Source organism: Schistocerca piceifrons, chromosome 2, assembly GCF_021461385.2.
Source record: "Schistocerca piceifrons isolate TAMUIC-IGC-003096 chromosome 2, iqSchPice1.1, whole genome shotgun sequence".
NCBI classification, from domain to species: domain Eukaryota; kingdom Metazoa; phylum Arthropoda; class Insecta; order Orthoptera; family Acrididae; genus Schistocerca; species Schistocerca piceifrons.
In genome coordinates, this window is record NC_060139.1 from 94,079,666 (window position 1) to 94,100,266 (window position 20,601).

Genomic DNA, 20,601 nt, shown 5'->3' on the forward strand with positions numbered 1-20,601 from the left:
TCTCATTACTGACTGCTCTTAGGTCAAATATAAACTCATAAAAAACCTTTGAAAATAGATTTTGTGAAGTAGAGGACACTGCAAAATATAAATGGTATTCAGTACAACTTATTTGCCAAGCCCCAAAACTGAAACATTACTTGGGTCCTTCGATTTTCCATCATACGCTGACATAAGGTAATAGTAACCTTTTCAGTAACACCATATACCCCATTGAATTCGAATCTCACAGGTTTCCCACGAATAAAGAGTCATCCATAATGGTGGCCATAAAACTAAGCATCAGCTCATGAACTCTTAGGCTATCAGAAAATACATGAAATATCATGGAATTATTGTACATCAAGTCCAGTAATGGATGAATTTTGAAAAGTTTATTCCTTTTTTCAACTTGTATTATGTTTAGATGTTGCTGTCGCTGAAGTGAAGGGACACTTGAGTTCCATATATTTCTTGCAGCTCATACACTGTCGTTTGTGCCTTACGTTAAGTCTCCATCATCAAGCCTATGTAACTGTTCTTGTGGGAGAGCATGTAACCAGCGAAGAGCAGTATACCAAAGAAATTTTTTATGCATTCAGTGGATAAGTCAGAGCTGTGATTCTTCTTCTCTGTAGCATGTCATACACTTTCACTGCCAACGAAGTTCAGTACTTGTTGATTAAAATATTAATCGAAGCTCTCTGCTGCTACGAAATTGCATTCATGCTGTTAGGTTTCTGCTAGATCTGAGTTGGTTTTGTGGTAAGTTGCACTGCATTTTGCTCGTCTTCGCTTACTTCATTAGAATGAATTTCCAATTCACTAGAGGCATGGGTATATTCCAATATAATTTTGTAGATACCATTACAGTGAGACATGTCATCTAGGCGATGTGGAGGGAACAATTTATTTATCTTACAGAAACTGCTTGACAATGACCATGTGTGCCTGAGGAGAAAAGATAAAAACAAAATGTTACTCTAAATGGAACCTGCCATAAGACCCAAATGGCGATCGTAATTCAGGATCCTCATTGGAAAATAGAATAAACTTTTTAAAGACGTAATCGGTAAAGATCTTCCAGATCTAGTACATAACATACCAGTACACAAATTCTGCAACTTATTTACATAATAATAACACTTGACTGATGTGAACATACTGAACTAGTATAACTCTGAAAAACTTTACTTCTTCACACCGTTAATTTCATTGCAGCTCACTCTTTTAACAACAAGTGACTGACAGTCAATGCATAAACTTGGCCAAAGTGTTATCCAAAATGAAAAATCGTAATAAGTGCTGCTAACATAATTACAAATATTACATTTCTGTTACAAAGACAATTCCCCAAATGGAGATCATGGCGAACAGAATCAAGATGAGATCTTGTAAATGATTAAACACATGTGTGATAAGTTGTTAAAAGTCAAGGTTGGCGCCTATAAACGTAAACAGCAGTATCTATCATACCAAAAGGCTCCTCCAAATTCAGATCTTTGTAGATTATATATGTCCCTAAGTACCCTGGATTATTTTATGAAACATATACACCAAATGAACAAACGTTTTGGGTCCAAAAACTGTCCAGTAAAGTTGCAGGGATCTGTGACTTCTAATAACATGTCTCATAGGTATGCGCACTGCTGAAAATGTGCGGTCTTTGGTAGAAAATGGAATTCCAATCTACATAACATAAGAAAACCAAGTGTCATGTGATCCCTGATAAATCAGAACATTTAACAGCATAGGATGTTTTTGGCCTACTGCTGAAATGTAAAGCAAACTGTTCGCAAGCTTTTCTTAGGGTACACAAAATTTTACCAGTTCTGAAAAGCGACCAGTAGCAAGAAGATAATGAAATATTATTTTGTGAGACAGTACTTTGGCATGCATTGTTCCATAACATGAATGAAAATGTTTTTCGAAAAAAAGAATGTTTAACAAGTACTGATCTCTGCTTATCACTCTGGATCCAACAGAGCGGGCCATGCAATTTATGAGCAGCTGTGAATGTGTAGGAGACGTCTTCAAAAACGTGGGCCAAAAAATGATTTAATTTTGAAAAATTCACTAATAACCTATGACATTCTATGAGCAGTACCAGTCTGCTGCTTTATACTATGTTATTTAAAGCAGAACCAAGCAGTAATTTAAAAAAAACACTTATCATGGGCCCTGCACTAGAAGAACTACAGCAATTAGCACTAGTTACAACAAAAGGGAAGACAGATGAATGCAAACATCCCCATGAGAAACAACTGTTCTGTTACATATCAAGTTGGCAATCAGACCATCATTAAGTCATATTCCAAGTTATTGAAGGGAAAAGAATGAATCCGAAAATATAATCCTGGGTTCATTGTGGATTAGAGTAAAAGGACGTCCAAATTCTGTCAAGGTAGTGTATTTGAACTTGCAAAAGATATGATGTACACCATGTGGTGACGGTCAAAACTTGTCATCATGACAAATGAGACAGTAAGTTATGTAATTGGTATTTTGTGTGTTCAAGAAATGCCTACAGAGCTTAATTTTCAATAATAAAATATAAATTATCACAAACTATTACTATAAATCCTGATAGTTCCTTATATTCTAGAATAGATTTAATACATTAACATAAGAATGTGGTTTTGGATGTTGGGTTCTTATCAACACAAATTAAATCTTTAATTCCTTGACAATTTGTAGATTTTTCATTTTGTTTTCTTCATTTTGTGAATATGTTTTGATCATTTCTGCTTTAATTGTGGATAGTATTTTTTCAGTGTTTACAGTCAGAATTTGTTTAAGATCTTCTTTGTAATAATATTTTACCCATTCTCAAAGAATTTGATTATTACATAATCTTTATAATATTAATTTAAACAGGATCTACACATTGTTCTGTAACCATCTTCTGCATATTCCTGTGAACTAAATATATCAGTTGATATCTCCACTTGACAAGCTTTGCATTTTATTTTAGATTCAATAGCTCACATGTACTTAGACAAAAATTTAGTGCAAGAAATAAAAACAAGTCGATAATATCAAGAATAGAAGAATTAAAATATTAAAAATTGAAATAATTAACGAAAGAAGAAATTAAAAATCAACAATGTTAACAATTAATTATAATAAAAAAGGGGTATTTAAAGATAAAAAACTTCGCACAAAAATTTTTGCTGAATTAATGAACAAATTAAATACAATAAACTTGTAGTTAGTAACCAAGTATATTAATTTTAGCTGTCGAAAATAATAATCACGGGTGTAAAGCAAAAGAAGTTTCTGGAAATGTACGATATAAAGATTCAAAGCAAGACATAAAAAAACATATTCACGAAGGCAATAAGATTAGTTATAAAAATCTAAAGGGCATCTGCCAGACAGGGTTAAATTGTGTTTAATAATACTAAATTTATTAATATATTTGTTAATGAATCCGGTTTATATTCTGTAATTTACTCTCAATAAATCAAGTAAAAATTTATAAAAAATTTCTACTAATGGTGTTTTACGATCTACAAGAAAACTTGGTGTGTACACAATTAGAACAGAAATAATAAATAATACAGAAAACAAACAAAACACAAAATTTATTGTATACAAAAGCTTTAACAAAGAATTTTAAAATATGAAGAAATGAATAAAATTAATGAAGAAATAATTAAATTCAAGGGGGGACAAATAGAAAACGAAAGAGACACTGCTAATAATTCTTCAAAGTTAATAAGTGAAAAGAAGATGAAGACGTAAATAGGCTATTGCTGCACACAATTTCTTGAACAAATAAGAAAGATGTAAAGCTAATGTTTGTAATTAAAATATTTACAGTGATACCCTTAGATAGATTCATTATTTTATTAGAGTACAAAGAACGAGACTAGATGTGCAATAAACGAAATTAGAAATGTTAAGAATGGGTTATTACTGGAATTCAATAAATTTATATCATCAAATTTAAGAAACTTTAAGAGTTGTATGTTTTATTTATATTATATACAACATAACGCTTTATTCATGGTGTTCCATCTCGAGTTTAATAATCTGCCCTTTCATAAAATAATTTTAATATTAATCACTTATGTTACTCAATTGTTAATATTTTTATACAGCAATATTTTTTGATACTGAACTACTAAAAGCCTTATCAAAACCAAGTGTTACTTTTTATATAACATCTATAAGATGTATTTCAGGAAATTTTATTTTTTATTACTTCTTCATACAAAATTATTTTTATTTCTTTTAATTGACATGGACCTCTATCTGAATATGTACATCTTCAATTTATACAATTTCTGTTAACATGATAGATGGGTAGATTCTTTCAAAATTTCTTTTAATTTACTGTTTTCGAAATTTAGCTCTTATTTTATGTTTTAGTTTCTTATTATATGCATTGAAAATTTTCATATTTTTTCATTAACTTCAATTGGCTTCATTTTTATTGTTGAATTTTTTTAATTATTATATGGATAACCAGTTTTTAAGCTGTATCATCCTATTTATAAATGCCTTAAAAAGCTAATTTTATCTACTTTTCTTCCTTTCGTATTCTATTACATGTTTCAAAATGGAGCCTCTAACTGGAAAAAATGAGTTGATTAATTTTAAATTATGTGATAAGTTATTGAAAATTTTTATCTGTTTGTACTTTTCTTGGAGTTCTTAGCGCTAAGTTTTTTTGAAGAGCCCCTAAAATATTTTCACCAGTTTTATCTTTAATTGAAATACCTACACAAAATGTTGAAAAAAATTAAAAAGTATTTGTATCCTTTGTTTATTTCTGAGATATCTTTGAAGACTCCATATTCAATTTCTACTAAATGTGTTTGATGATCACCTATACCAAAAGAAATAACATTTCTTCTTTAAACTGAAACAATATATTTAACAAATTACTTCTATATTTTTACAAACAGTACAAAACCTTCAACTCTATATCAACCATTTTTCATTTTTGTTCTGTTTGGGTGTAATATATTAGTAAATTTTTTATTTTTCCAACACCAGATATGTTTAAGTGTATCCATTGATATAAGATTAAATTTCATCTAATAAAATTACTTTAGAACTACTAGAACACTGAACATTATCTCATAATTTTAGAGTTAGAAAATGATATATTTTTCTTGAATGGTTAGCAGTAGTAACATTGTAAAAAAGTTTTTCTAATAGTGATTGTAATCAAATTTTATTCGATATCTACTAAGTATATGTATTTTTATCAACTTTTGACCGTAAGATTTCCACTAATTTTTCACATCTTTTTCTTATTCTATTGTCAAAAGTGTCCATTTATTAAATTTATGACATTATTACATCTGTAATTATGTGAGAAGAGTCTTAGCCAAATAGTCATAAATGACCACAAATAAATTCGTCAAACACATGTACCCTTTCAACAATACAATTTAAATCACTTTCCATATGTAACTGATTTATTCTTGGTTTATTGCCACTCAATGAATCTAGATCCATTTTAGTATTATTTGTTTCATAATATATAATCCAATGAATGCAAACATTATCAGAAGCATCTTAATTGACTATCACACAGTCAAAACTTCTTGATTTCTTAGATAACTCATCAATCATAAAAACGCCTCTAAAATATTTAGTATTTAATTGCTTCACTAAATTCCTTTATCGTAATTTGATAAAGATTTATTATATTTCAATTATGTTCAAGAAATTTTCCATTCCACATCTTTTACACTAGTGATTTCTTCTCTACTGGCAAATTACATCTTTTTGATTTTCTCAATTATTTATCATCTTTTTTATTTATTGCTCTATTTCGAAAAACAGCTGCTGCACAAGCTATTTCACCAGCAGTTGCTAAATATGGTAATGCTTTCAATAGTAAAGCTAGTAATTCACTTTGTTGTTTCTTTCGTGTTAACTGTTTAATACCTGTTTTCACAACAGGTATACAGACTGTTAAAAGTAAGTTCTTCCTTTTTTGGGCATCTGTCAAAAATTATCAGTTGTAATTAACTGTACAGTAAATATTTATTGCTTTACATTTACTATTATTGCTGGGCAGCGACAAATATCTGACACTAAAATTACTCATTTGTATAGATTAAAATTGTACTGTTTTATCGAATGAATTACCTTAAAAATGTAAAATTTCGAAAAAGTCTGATCTAAAATATTTATAAAATAATCTTATTTACAAAAATTTTTTAAACTCCAACCATATTCAGCAATGTGCCCATTTAATTTTCTTCTGTCAAGCATTATTCTTATTACACTGTTAATGCTAATTTTCCTCCTGATATTGAATCTTCATGATATATTCATTTCAATCATTGATAAATATCAGCATTTTTTGGCTTATACTCATTTTTTAACATTTGCTTTTTCTGCATCTTTTAACTGTTTTGTATTATTAACCACTTCTTCATACTTATTCAATACAACTTTTATTACTGAGGTAATTATGCAGGATGTACCGAAAAATATGAAATTAATTTAAATGGTCATTACAGCCATATTTACTAATGTAATAATCTAAAATTTGGTGTGTGTAAAGCAAAAGAGCTGTGTTGTAATGCATGAATATAATAAAATATTCAGAATTGCATTTTTCAAGAAATTTGAATTTTTAAATTTTTATTGTCTTTTCTATAAAAAGCCATAACTCAAATAGTAATCATGTGATTAATCTGAAAATGTTGAGTAGTGTCCTAAGAAGGTTATAAGAAGTCTGAACTACAGTATTAATTTATGACACAAATTGTATCATTAACAGAGTTTTTAGTTTTTCACTTCCAAATTAACTTTTTTCCTATGTACAGTCATCTAAAAATCAGAATGTAATTGTAGGATCTGGTTTTTTATAGTTCGAGGGAGACAGCAGCACATAGCAAAACTTCATAGCATTAGCGCATATACTTTTTGAGAAAAGGCTTCTAATAACGTAAACAATGCTGAATAGAGAAAATGAGGTTAAAACATTTTCTTCTCATACTTTTACATGTAATAAGCTTACCTCAGTTTTAAAATCCCCCGTATTCATTCTCCTCATTCTCCAGGTGTCTCTTCTCTCTTATTCAATCTGTACGGCCTATATTTGCAGGTAATACACTGATCTATTAGCTTCCTTGACCCTGATGTCATCGATGGTATTAAATGCTTTTGTTGTAAACACGCCAGGATATATAACAACTGTCTTCAGCACTTCAATTCTCCCTTTATTTCCGTTATTGTAACATAAAATTGTATCATAGACACCTCTTTTGGGTACTTCAAGTCCATAGAAAGTCCTTTTTGAGCATCTAATCCAAATTAAGTTACTTAGGCTTTCCGTTCATTTTGTGTGTTTCTGTGAAGACACTTCCTCAATAAATCAGGGTTTTAAAGAAACCTGAATGTGGGCTTAGTTTCATTCATAGCAGGTTCTGGTAATAAGTGTTTATATGAATACATCTCATTTCTGTTGTTGAACTTACACGAATCGTCTTTCGGACACACATTGTGCATTGGTGTTAGGTCAGTGGATAGCTTGTAGAAAAAACTGGAAACACAGCGCACCTCATTCACTCTAAATTATGTGTAGTTTTCTGATAGTGGTGATAAAATAACTGAAGATAATCAGTGTCTTTCAGAGTAAGCCCACCTTTTCCCACTAGTGGGTTTCCATCATCAATTACTTCACATTTCTTCTCTTTCAGCAAGTGACGAAGCCCTCCACCAGTCCCCTTTAGGATGAGGCCAACACAGTCAAACTTTTATATTGTTGTATTGTATGGATTTTTATCTGTTACATCTTTGAATGAAGAAGAGTCCCCATCACCAAAGAATTTATTATATCTAACGCCATACTGGTCCTTAGATCTGAAGGACATCCTCACAACTGTGGTAGCCTTCATGCCCCCACTTGAGCCACTATAATTTTTAGAGGTGCTACTGCATACTTTCCTTGCCACAGTTTCTCACTCCCTTCATTGTTGGATATTTTCCTTGTTGCACATTAGTGGCAGTATTTAGACATACTTTCTACATCTAAGAATTTACCTGAGTCAATACCAATAACAGACGCAACCTCATGCAGAAATGTGTGACCCTTTTCATCCAGGTCACATCTACAGACACACGCACGTCAGTAACATTTGCAGGAGGTTTACTGTCATGAATATCTACCCAAGGTTCTATTTATTTTTCAATTATTTCCGTCTATTCCTCCACTGCTTTTTTCACAGAAATTTTGACAGTATCAGATGCAGCAGCAGAAAATTCTTTATTTATTTCGTAAAACGTTACTGAAGGTGGAGGCATGTTCAGGACATCTACGTCTACATCGACATTCATATTTATGTGACATTCATATTTATGTGAGAGGCAGAGGCTTGACCCAGCCACCTTCACAATTCTCTATTATTTCAGTCTCTTATGGCGTGCGGAATGAACGAACACCTATATCTTTCCGTCCGAGCTCTGATTTCCGTTATTTTATCTTGGTGATCATTTCTCGCTATGTAGGTCGATGTCAAAAATTTTTTTTTCCAATTCGGAGAAGAACGTCGGTGATTGCAATTTCTTGAGCAGATTCTGTCGTAACGAAAAACGCCACTGTTTTGATGACGTCCAGCCCAAATTCTGAGTCTTTTCAGTGACACTCTCTTCCATATTTCGTGCTAATACAAAACGTGCTGCCCTTCTTTGAATTTTTCCGATATACTCCCTCAATCGTGTATGTTAAGGATTCCCCACTGTGCAGCAGTATTCTAAAAGAGGACGGAAAAGCGTAGTGTAGGCAGTTTACTTAGTAGATCTATTACATTATCTAAGTGTCCTGCCAATAAAACACAGTCTTTGGTTGGCCTTCCCCACAACATTTACTGTATGTTCCTTCCAATGTAACTTTTTCGTAATTGTAATTCCTAGGTATTTAGTTGAGTATACAGCCTTTTGATTTGTCTGAGTTATCGTGTAACCGATGTTTAATGGATTCCTTTCAGCACTCATGCGGATGATCTACCACTTTTCTTTATTTGGGGTCAAATGCGAATTTTCGCACCTTTTAGATGTCTTTTCTAAATCATTTTGCAATTTGTTTTGATCTTATGATGACTTCATTGGTAGATAAGCGACAGCAACATATGCAAACAACCTGAGGCGGCTGCTCTGGTTGCCTCCCAAATCGTTTATATAGATAACAGATAGCAAAGGACCTGTAACACTACCATGGGGAACGCCAGAATTCACTTTTGTTTTGCTCGATAACTGTCGGTCATTTACTACAAACTGTGACCTCTCCGACAGATAGTCACAAATACAGTCACATAACTGAGACGATATTCCATAAGGACGCAATTTCATTACAAGCCGCTTGTGTGGTACAGTGTCGAAAACCTTCCGAAAATCCAGATATACTCAATCAATCTGAAATCCTTTGTCAATAGCACTCAATTCTTCATGCGAAGAAGGAACTAGTTGTGTTTCACAAGAGCGATGTTTTCTAAAGCCATGTTGACTATGTGTCAATAGACCGATATCTTCGAAGTAATTCATAATGCTCGAACACAAAATGCGTTCCCAAATCTGGCTGCATAACGCCGCTAATGATATGCACTTGTAATTTAGTGGCTAACTCTTATTATTAGCTTTCTTGAATATTGGTGTCAACTGTGCAACTTTCCAGTCTTTCGGTACGGATCTTTCGCCGAGCGAAAGGTTGTATATCACTGCTAAGTATGGAGTTAATGCGTCAGCATAGTCTGAAAGGAACCTAATTTATATACGTCTGAAGCAGAAAACTTGCTTTTATTAGGTGATACATGTCGCTTCACTACTCGGAGGTTATTTACTTCTACGTTACTCATATTGGCTGCTGTTCTTGATTGGAATTCTGCAATACATACTTCGTCTTCTACTGTGAAGGCATTTCGGAGGGCAGTGTTTAGTAGCTCTGCTTTGGCAGCACTGTCTTCGATAATGAGATTTTGTACTCTGCAGTTGAGTGTGCGCTGATATGAAACATCCTGGCAGACTAAAACTGTGTGCCGGACCAAGACTCGAGCTCGGAACCTTTACCTTTCGCTGGCAAGTGCTCTACCATCTGAGCGAAGGTTAGGAGGAGAGCTTCTGTTAAGTATGGAAGGTAGGAGACGAGGTACTGCAGATGTAAAGCTGCGTAGTTCAGATGGTAGAGCGCTTTCCCGCAAAAGGCAAAGGTCCCCACATTGAGTCTTGGTGCGGTACACAGTTTTTATCTGCCAGGAAGTTTCACTATCTTCGATAGCACCTCCATTACGCCGGATAATATTGTGTTTTCCGGCCTCCAGCTCGAGTGCAATCAATGCTGGGCCTTGTTTAAGACAACCTCGGCCTGAGGAGACCAGGAGTATATAAAATCCCGTGCCAATGTGGGAAGTCTTATATTGGCCAGATGTGTCGTACGGTCAAAATCAGATGCGACGAACATAAACATCACACGAGGTTGAGTCAGCCAGAGAAATCTGCGCTTGCTGAACACTGCCCTGACACGGGACACGACATGAATTATGAAGAAACCAAGATCGTCTCGCATGCTTCCACATACTGGGACTCCATCATCAAAGAGGAGGTCGAAATACGTATAGGCAGTGACGTAATAAACAGAGACACAGGGTTTCAACTAAGCAAAGCTTGGGAGCCAGCCTTGGCGGCACTAAGGAATCGTCAGCCGCAGATTAGCAATCGCACCGAGTGAACGCAGATGGGGAGCCTTAGCGCAGATGGTTAAATCGCGCACCAACACCTCGCGAGTGCGAACGGCGTCCGTCGAAACCGTCCCCATTTCCCGCGCTGCGGTGCGCTCCCGCAGACCGCGACCCGTTTCTCCAGCAGAGGGCTCTGGTATTCGACGCTGTCTCTGATTGGTCTTCGATAACGTTATGCCCCGCTGGCACCTGCGTGGTTCTAGAAAGCCAGCATATAAATTGGCGAGCTTCTCAGCGACACGACAGTAGCACCTGAAGATGATGGGCAGTTGTCTCGCTGAAATATTGTGCGGTTTCTACATTATCATCCAGGGTAATTCCTGGGAACCTATCAAGCAGATGCAGTGCTGGGAGAGCCTCAAACAGCACAAGGCATCTATTGTTTCTTGCCGCTAACGTATTTCACATACGACCAGAATTTCTTCAGATTTTCTGCAAGGTTTCGAGACGAAGTATCACTGTGGAAGCAATTACAAACACCTCGCACTGAAGTCCTTGCAAAATTTCGAGCTTCTGGTAAAGACTGCCAATCTTGGGGATTTTGTGTGTCTTTAAGTTTGGCATGTTTGTTTGTGCAACAGTGTTCTGAAGCGTTTTATGTACCAAGGAGGATCAGCTGCCTCGTTTGTTAATTTATTTGGTATAAATCTCTCAATTGCTGCCGATACTATTTCTTTGAGTTCAAGCCGTATCTGGTCTGCATCTATTTTATTAATTTGGAAGGAGTCGAGAGACCACCTCTCTCTTAGGAAGGTGTCAAGTGAATTATTTAACTGCTTTTTTTAATAGGTATATCTTTCTTTTTTTGTGGGTTTGGGGGTTACAATTTAATCTCGCTACAGCAACTCTGTGTTCACTAATCCCTGTATCCGTTTTGATGCTGGCTATTAACTCAGGATTATTTGTTGCTAAGAAGTCAAGTGTGTTTCCAGAACCATTTATTATTCTCGTGGGCTCATGAACTAACTGCACGAAATAATTTTCAGAGAATGCCTTTAGCACAATTTCTGATGATGTTTTGTACGTACCTCTGGTATTAAACAAGTATTTTCGCCAAGATATTGAGGGTAAATTAAAGTCACCACCAATTATAATCGTATGAGCAGGGTACGAGTTTGAGACCAAATTCAAGTCTGTGGTTGTTTTGAAGGAGGATACCAGACAGTCAGGTCATCGGTCTCATTGGATTAGGAAAGGACGGTTAAGGATGTCGGCTATGCCCTTTCAAAGGAACCACCCCGGCATTTGCCTGGAGCGATTTAGAGAAATCACAGAAAACCTAAATCATAATGGCCGGACATCGGATTTGAACCTTCGTCCTCCCAAACGCGGGTCCAGTGTGCTAACAACTGTGACAATTTTATCGGTCAAATTCAAGACTTCTTTGAACCTTTCAGCTACTGTATCACCTGAAATAGGAGGTCGGTAAAACGATCGAATTATTGTTTTATTCCCGTTGCCAACAATGACCTCTCCCCATAATACTGCACAGAAAATGTTTTTGTTGTTGTGGTCTTCAGCCCATAGACTGGTTTGATGCGGCTCCCCATGCTACTCTATCCTGTGCAAGCTTCTTCATCTCCCAGTACCTACTGCAACCTACATCTTTCTGAATCTGATTAGTGTATTCATCTCGTGGTCTCCCTCTACGATTTTTACTCTCCACGCTGCCCTCCAGTACTTAATTGGTGATACCTTGATGCCTCAGAATATGTCTTACCAACGGATCCCTTCTTCTAGTCAAGTTCTGCCACAAATTTCTCTTCTCCCCAGTTCTATTCAATACCTCCTCATTAGTTATGTGATCTACCCATCCAGTCTTCAGCATTCTTCTGTAGCACCACATTTCGAAACCTTCTACTCTCTTCTTATCTAAACTGTTTATCGTCAATGTTTCACTTCTATACATGACTACATTTCATTCGAATACTTTCAGAACAAATTTCCTGACACTTAGATCTACACTCAATCTTAACAAATATATCTCTTCAGAAACTTTTTCCTTGCCGTAGCCAGTCTACATTTTATATCCTGTTTAATCCGCCAATCATCAGTTACATTGCTTCCAAATAAAATAACTCATTTACTACCTTAAGTTTCTCATTTCCTAATGCAATACCTTCAGCGTCACCTGATTTAATTTGATTACATTCCACTATTCACGTTTTGCTTTTGTTGATTTTCTTCTTACGTCTTCATTTCAAAACGCTGTCGATTCCAGGTCTTCTGCCGTCTCTGACAGCATTACAATGTCTCACCAAATCTTAAATCTTTTATTTCTTCTATACGGATTTTAATATCTGCTCCAAATTTTTCTTTTGTTTCCTTCAGTACTTGCTAAATACACATATTGAATAACATCAGGTATTGGCTGCAATCCGGTCTCACTCCCTTCTAAACACTGCTTCCCTTTCATGTCCCTGTGTCTCTTATGACTGCCATCTGGTTTCTGTGAAAACTGTAAATAGCTTTTTCCTCCCTGTGTTTTACACCTGCCGCCTTCAGAATTTGAAAGAGAGTATTCCAGTCGACATTGTAAAGGCTTCCTCTAAGTATAAAAATGTTATAAATGTAGGTTTGCCTTTCCTTAACCTAGCTCCTATGATAAATCGTAGGTTCAGTTATGCCTCTCGTGTTCCAACATTTCTACGGAATCCAAACTTATCTTCCCCGAGGTCGCCTTCTACCAGTTTTTCCATTCGTTTGTAAGGAATTCGCGTTAGTATTTTGCAGCCGTTACTTATTGAACTGATAGTTCGGTAATTCTGACGCCTGTCAACACCTGCTTTCTTTGGGATTGGAATTGTTATATCCTTCTTGAAGTCTGAGTGTACTTCGTCTGTCTCATACAGCTTGCTCACCAGATGGTAGAGTTCTGTCAGGGCTGGCTCTCAAAAGGATGTCAGTAGCTTTGTCTACTCCAGGATCCTTCTTCGACCTAGGTCTCTCAGTGTTCTGTCAAACACTTCACGCAGTATCGTATCTGGGTTTCCATCTGAGCTCTAGATATTCATATAAGTGGTTCTCCTTTCTCCAAAGGTCTCCTTCATTTTCCTGTAAGATCTATCTCACCTCTAGTAAGATATGCCCCTACATTCTTACATTTGTCCTCTAGCCATCCCTGCTTAGCCATTTGGCACTTCTCATAGATCTCATTTTTGAGACATTTGTATTCCTTTTTGCCTTCTACACTTATTGCATTTTTATATTTTCTCCTTTCATCAGATAAATCCAATGTATCTTCTGTTACCCAGGTATTTCTATAAGCCCTCGTCTTTTCACCCACTTGATCCTCTGCTGTCTTCACTATTTGATCCCTCAAATGTACCCATTCTTTTTCTACTGTATTTCTTTCCCCCATTCCTGTCAATCATTCCCTAATTCTATCCCTGAAATTCTCTACAACCTCAGGATCTGTCAGTTTATTCAGGTACCCAACTCCTTAAATTCCCACCATTTTGCAGTTTCTTCAGGTTTAATCTACAGTTCATAGCCAATTGATTGTGGTCAGAGTCCACATCATGTCTTGCAATGTAAAACCTGGTTTCTAAATCTCTTATCTTACTATTATATAATCTATCTAAAACCTTCCAGTATCTCCAGGCCTCTTCCATGTATATAACGTTCTTTCATGATTCTTGAACCAAGTTTTAGGTGTGATTAAGTTATGCTTTGTGCAAAATTCCACCAGGTGGCTTCCTCCTTCATTTCTTACCCCCATTCCATATTCACCTACTACATTTCCCACTCTTCCTTTTCATACTATCGAATTCCAGTCACCCATGACCATTACATTTTCGTCTCCCTTTACTATCTGAATAATTTCCTTTATCTCATCATACATCTCATCAATCTATTCATAATCTGTGGGTGTAGTTGGCATATAAATTTGTACTACTGTGGTAGGCATGGGCTTAGTGTCTATCTTGGCCAGAATAATGCGTTCACTCTGCTGGTTGTAGTAGCTTACCTTCACTGCTATTTTTATTCATTATTATATCTACTCTTACGTTACCCCTGTTCTTTTTTTGTATTTATAACCCTATATACACCTGACAAGAAGTCTTGTTCCTCCTGCCAGCGAACTTCACTAATTCCCACTATTCTAACATTAACCTGTACATTTCCCTTTCTAAATTTTCTAACCTACCTGCCTGATTAAGGGATCTGACATTCCATGTTCCGTTCCGTAGAACGCCAGTTTTCTTTCTCCTGTTAACAACGTCCTCCTGAGTAGTCCCCACCCAGAGATTCAAATTGGGAATTATTTTACCTCCAGAATATTTTACCCAAGAGGACACCATCATTATTTAACTATACAGTAAAGCTGCATGCCCTCAGGAAAATTTACAGCTGTACTTTTTCCTTGCTTTCCACTCTTAACAGCAAGGCCGTATTGGTTAGTGTTACAAGTCCAGATCAGTCAGTCATCCAGACTGGTACCCCTGCCACTAATGAAAAGGCTGCAGCCCCTCTTCAGAAACCACATGTTTGTCTGGTCACTCAACAGATACTCCTCCATTGTGGTTGCACCTATGGTACAGCTACCTGCATCACTGAGTCACGCAAGCCTCCCCACCAACAGTAAGGTCCATGGTTCATGGAGGAGACACAGAAACTATCTATTTCAATTCCATGACCAGATAAACGACTTGTAACTGCAACAACCTAGCCATCGCCGACTGTGTTTAGTCTGTCCTTTCGGAACACCGTTAGGTATATTGAAAAAATTTTGGATGAGCTTATCTCCAGCTTTAGCCAGCTTTCAGTGTCTATAATGATTAAAAGCTTTCTAATTGCGCTTGGAGCTTTGGTATTTTCCCAACACATCCACGACAATTTACATCTCTTAAACCGATCGTTCCTGTATCTACGTTCATCCTGTGTTCACCTGCACCCTTTGTGACTGAAGCCCTTCTTGTGTTTTCCTGAGGCACTCTAACCTAAAAACCACATAATAAAATAACTCCTTCCTTGTCCTGTCCAAGTCATCTCGAGGCATATGCTAACCTAAATTTTCTCTCATAGGTAAAATTGGCAGTTTTTGTTTTGCTGGAGGAAACTGAAAGTTCATAGACACACGAATTACAAACTAATTTAAAAACACAAGCAATTCCTACTCTTCTGTCTTCAACAACAATCATCCATTCTGTATTTTTGAAGCTAACACATGAATATGAAAGCCTTATAACCTGGCAGAGAAGCTTTAAATCAGTAAGTCTGAATCCAGTGGAATCCATATTAACATTATTCAAGGAACTGTACAATTCTCAAGTTGCGATGGAGAGGCTGCGACCTAATGTTCAACATTTCGAGCTGCTTCCTCGTTTTTGTTGGTAAATCGATTTCCATGGGACAATTTTTCCACCACCCATTATACTTAAATCTTGACATCCACATAAAGGTTTATAAATTCGACCTTTGACGTACTGGTATGTGTTTGTATTGTCAAAATATAAATACAACCCATGCAAGAAAGTTTTCAGGCAAAAATATATTTGTCAGCCAGAGATATAGATGTCAGCCAAAGATATCGAAAGAAAATAGCTTTTACACCAACAAAAATTGCGCTGAAGAAAGCAGTTTCCCAAATTTCAGAAAAGGTGTAAGTGGCCACCAGTGCAGAGTTGATAATTTCAACCATTTAAAGGCATTTCTAAAGCTGCTATCACGATAAAATTCACACACAACATAGATTAGACTGTGTAGTTCAAGGAAATGATATTGTGAAAAAAATTTTTTGTACCAAAAGTCATTACATCCCCCCTTAAAACAATTGTACCTTTATATGTCCTTTCACAAACATGTAATTTATCTCCATCATAGTAATTCACAAACAAATTGAAATCTACCAACAGCTGTTAACTGAAATACTTTATCATTGATATATTTCTACATTTTTTCATTTATAATAATTTTCTAACATTTGCCATTTCTTCATCTCTTAACTGATGTATATTTTTAACCTCTTCTTCATATTTATTCAATAAATCTTTTATTACCGATGCTATTGTTTAATTCTTGGTATGTCATCAACTTCTTCGAAACATTTGTGATGATAATAACTAACCATACGTTTACATCCTCTCTACTTCCTTCTACAGGTTTTAACACATTGTCACCTAATCCCACAATTCCTTCTTCATCCTTTTCTATTGTAACAATATCTGTCCAATCTTCTTCTTTTAATAATTTTTTCTAAGTGTTCTGTATTTTTAAATTGTAGTTTTTTTTTCTGTTTCGTCTAGTTTTTATGACGCCCTCAGGCTCATATTTTGCTAGCATTTAATAAAGGTAAAGAACATTATAATTTATTTTTTAACAGCTTTTGTTTTGACATATATTATGTTTTACTTTTTGTTTTATGTTTATTGCTTTATGTGTTTATGTTTTCAAATGTCACATTTTCAAGGTGTCTGTTTTATATCGTTAAAAAAGCGTTTAACTTTTTTCCTGTATTACCTTCATTGATTTTTCTTGTCATATCTATTGTAATAAATATAAATTTGTCATTATTCCAAAATTTACTACACATGTTCATAAAATCATGAAATTATAATCACCACCAACGAACTCATTGTATATATGATTTAAATTTGTATCATCTTGTCTAACAACATTCTAAAGACTTACAACATCTCTGTTTTGGAAAAATGCTTGGGCTTAATAGAAACAATCTGTTACTGTATGTCTACCTCTAGGAAAATATTGTTTGACTATATCATCACTTTCATGAGCAAAATCATCAAATAAAGGGATTGAATTATATTCATATTCATCTAATGATATAATTTCATCATAATTTTCAATGAAAGTAACATGGTCAACGAATCCATCTATAAATCGTTCATCACTTTTTTTTCACAAATTCTTAATAGTTTAACTGATCTAAACTTTTGAAACCTACATATAAATGATTAATGTAACTGCAGGCTAACTATCCTTAAGATATAACATAATTATCAATCATTAATGTTGCTTTACCACATCCACATAGTCCTGTTTCAGTACATCAAATATAATTTGGTAAAAGTGTACCATAGTTATATTTATTTTCTCTTGTATAATTCTTATTTTTAGTACCAATCAGTTTTCAGTGAATTAAATACTTTTTGTTAATATTAATGATTTTAATTAATACTGAATGAGCATTAAAGTCAATTAAAAAGTAACCCATCACTCCTCAAAAATGATTATCTTTTCCTGTGAGAGATGGTTATAAAACACTGCAATAGTTGGTTTTCATTCATTTCTAGTTCCAAATATTACTTAAAAAATGATAAATTGTATTTAGATGGAAAAGTGATGGTACTTCTACTCAGGACTATAGTATCCGAAGTGTAGAAAAAACTGTTCATTTTAAATACTAACAACATGTATTAAATAAGATTAAATGTTAAGTAAAGTTAGTATTGAGTTAATATTAAATTAAATTTGGATATACAAGATAGTGCTGGAGAAGTTTTAGACTTTAATAAGCAAATTGTTGTAGCTAAGAAGGACAATATCGCTAACAGTTAATAAAAATTATACCATCTGAGTTAATAAATATAAATTTTAATGTAGCTGATGGAATGTTTGATTAAAAAGAGTGAATGTTTTTATCAAGAAACTAATATAATTGCTTCTTTTAAACCGAGTGAGGTGGTGCAGTGGTTAGCAGACTGGACTCACATTAGGGAGGACGATGGTTCAATCCCGCATCGGGCCATCCTGATTTAGGTTTTCCTTGATTTCCCTAGATCACTTATGGCAAATGCCGGGATGGTTCCTTCGAAAGGGCACGGCCGATTTCCTTCCCCATCCTTCCCTAATCCGAGCTTGTGCTCCGTCTCTAATGACCTCGTTGTCGATGGGACATTAAACAGTAATCTCCTCCTCCTCCTCCATGCTTCTTTTAAACCTAATTTTAAATTTGCATCTACCATAATTTATAAACCATAATTTCTTTTACTTCTTCCAAATAACGATAAATTAATTCAGGATTTGGAAATAAATGTTACATATGAAAATATTAATTTGCTTGACATTTGATTGTTGCTGATGAAACAATTAATTTCAAAATGTATTAAAAATATTTTAATCCTTAGAAATAAATTAAAAATTTTGTTGCTATAAGTTTTAATCATGATAAATAAACAAGTCTGAGAGGTGTGAATTTCATTCTCTTCCAGTGAATAAGAAAAGCAATAATTATTAAAATATTAATATTAATATGAAGATACTGAAAATTAAATACGACAAATTTATATATATGGGAAGTATCCTATAGGTTTTGCTGAATGAGTCTGAGTATCAACATGTCTGCATACAACATTGTAGGTAGGGTAATCACAACTATTGGGTATTAATAAACTGCGTCAGCTGTATTTAGTCCTTTATGTTTACATCACTGTGGGTGTCTTGGCAATAAAAGTCATATCTTCAAGTGAAAAGCTTCAGTTGAAGCCGTTTTAATAACCAAGACTTAAATATATGACAAAATGACAACAAGTTTTGAAGGCACTGACTTAAAAGCTTGCATTTAATACACTGTCAAAGGACCATGGACCTTAGGATAATGAAAGAACTTTCAGTCTGGTATGTTTATCCATTCCTCAGGAAGCGAATTTTTAACTGTTGGACAGACAGAGAGAGTTGGACCAAGAAGTGTTCCCATAAGGTTTCGCTTTCACTGACTGAGGTAGGTTAACTAGCTAAAGGAACAACTTCAAAAGGAAATCAAGTACTGCAACTATATCTCATAAAGGTATGCACATACTGGTAAAAGTTAAACAAAAACTGTCAAAATGCTGGTGAAGTATTTAACTGACTCAGTTAAACATAATGCACACATGATTGGCCTAGAGGGTAACTGGAAATATGGTGTAATAGAGACACAACCCTCAACAACCGTGACATTTAAAAGATGTGGCAGAAAGTATTGCTTTTCCCACAGTACAGGGAGTGTACTGTTGATACATGCACAGCAACCAACACGTGCACATAGAAACAGCAGAAACAAAATTTGCTGGTCTAGAGGTAGCGTCTTTGATTAGCAACTGAACTGTCATCTGTCATGGGTGCGAACCCTGCCACCACTTAAATTTTGAGTAAATATCGCCAACAGTGGCAGCCGAAGACTTCTGGCATTGTAAGTCATCATCTTTCACCAAACAGCCTTGTCAAAGAGTGAGGAAGAGTGGACAGAGCATAAGAGCATTCTCTAGCAAGCGAGCTCCAATATAAATTCCACTAGCAAAACGGTAAAAGATCATGGAGCCAACGTGGTAACGATTGTGTGACATACCAAATGTTCGTCGAGCAGGAAATTCAATGAACTGAAAATGGATTCTGAATAACTGTGTAAACCGATGGCGATCCTCAGAGGAAACTGAGGAGTAAATACAAAATCAGCAAACATCACGTCGACAGTCGAAGAAGGTGAACCACTCTCCAATAAGAAAGCTATTGAACCCCAGCCTATAGATCAAACGGATTGTAAAATTACCTGTCATCAGTGTAAGAAACGGAGACCTCCATCGAAAAGAAATCGAAGTGCGTAAGAGCGATAATATTCTTGTAGGCAGAACTAAAAGAGATATGGAGACGAACCAAAAACTACACTGACGATACAGACAAGGGCGATAAGGAGATTGATAGTAAAAATGCCAATAGTAGGAGCAATAGAGAGAAGGAATGCAGTGACTCGAAGTGGCTAGGAAGAAAGGAAACCGAGGAACGGAAAGCAAGCCTATCCCTAGCCAAGGAAGACATAAAGATTAATATACTACTAAATTCAGAAAAAGTTGAAAGTGCGTTAAATGCATGGTGAGAGAGCTCACATCACGTTGTAGTAGTGGAGTGTGGTAGCAAGCAACAGTTTGTTGAGGAATATTTTCAAAATAGTAAAAATGCCAATAGTAGGAGCAATAGA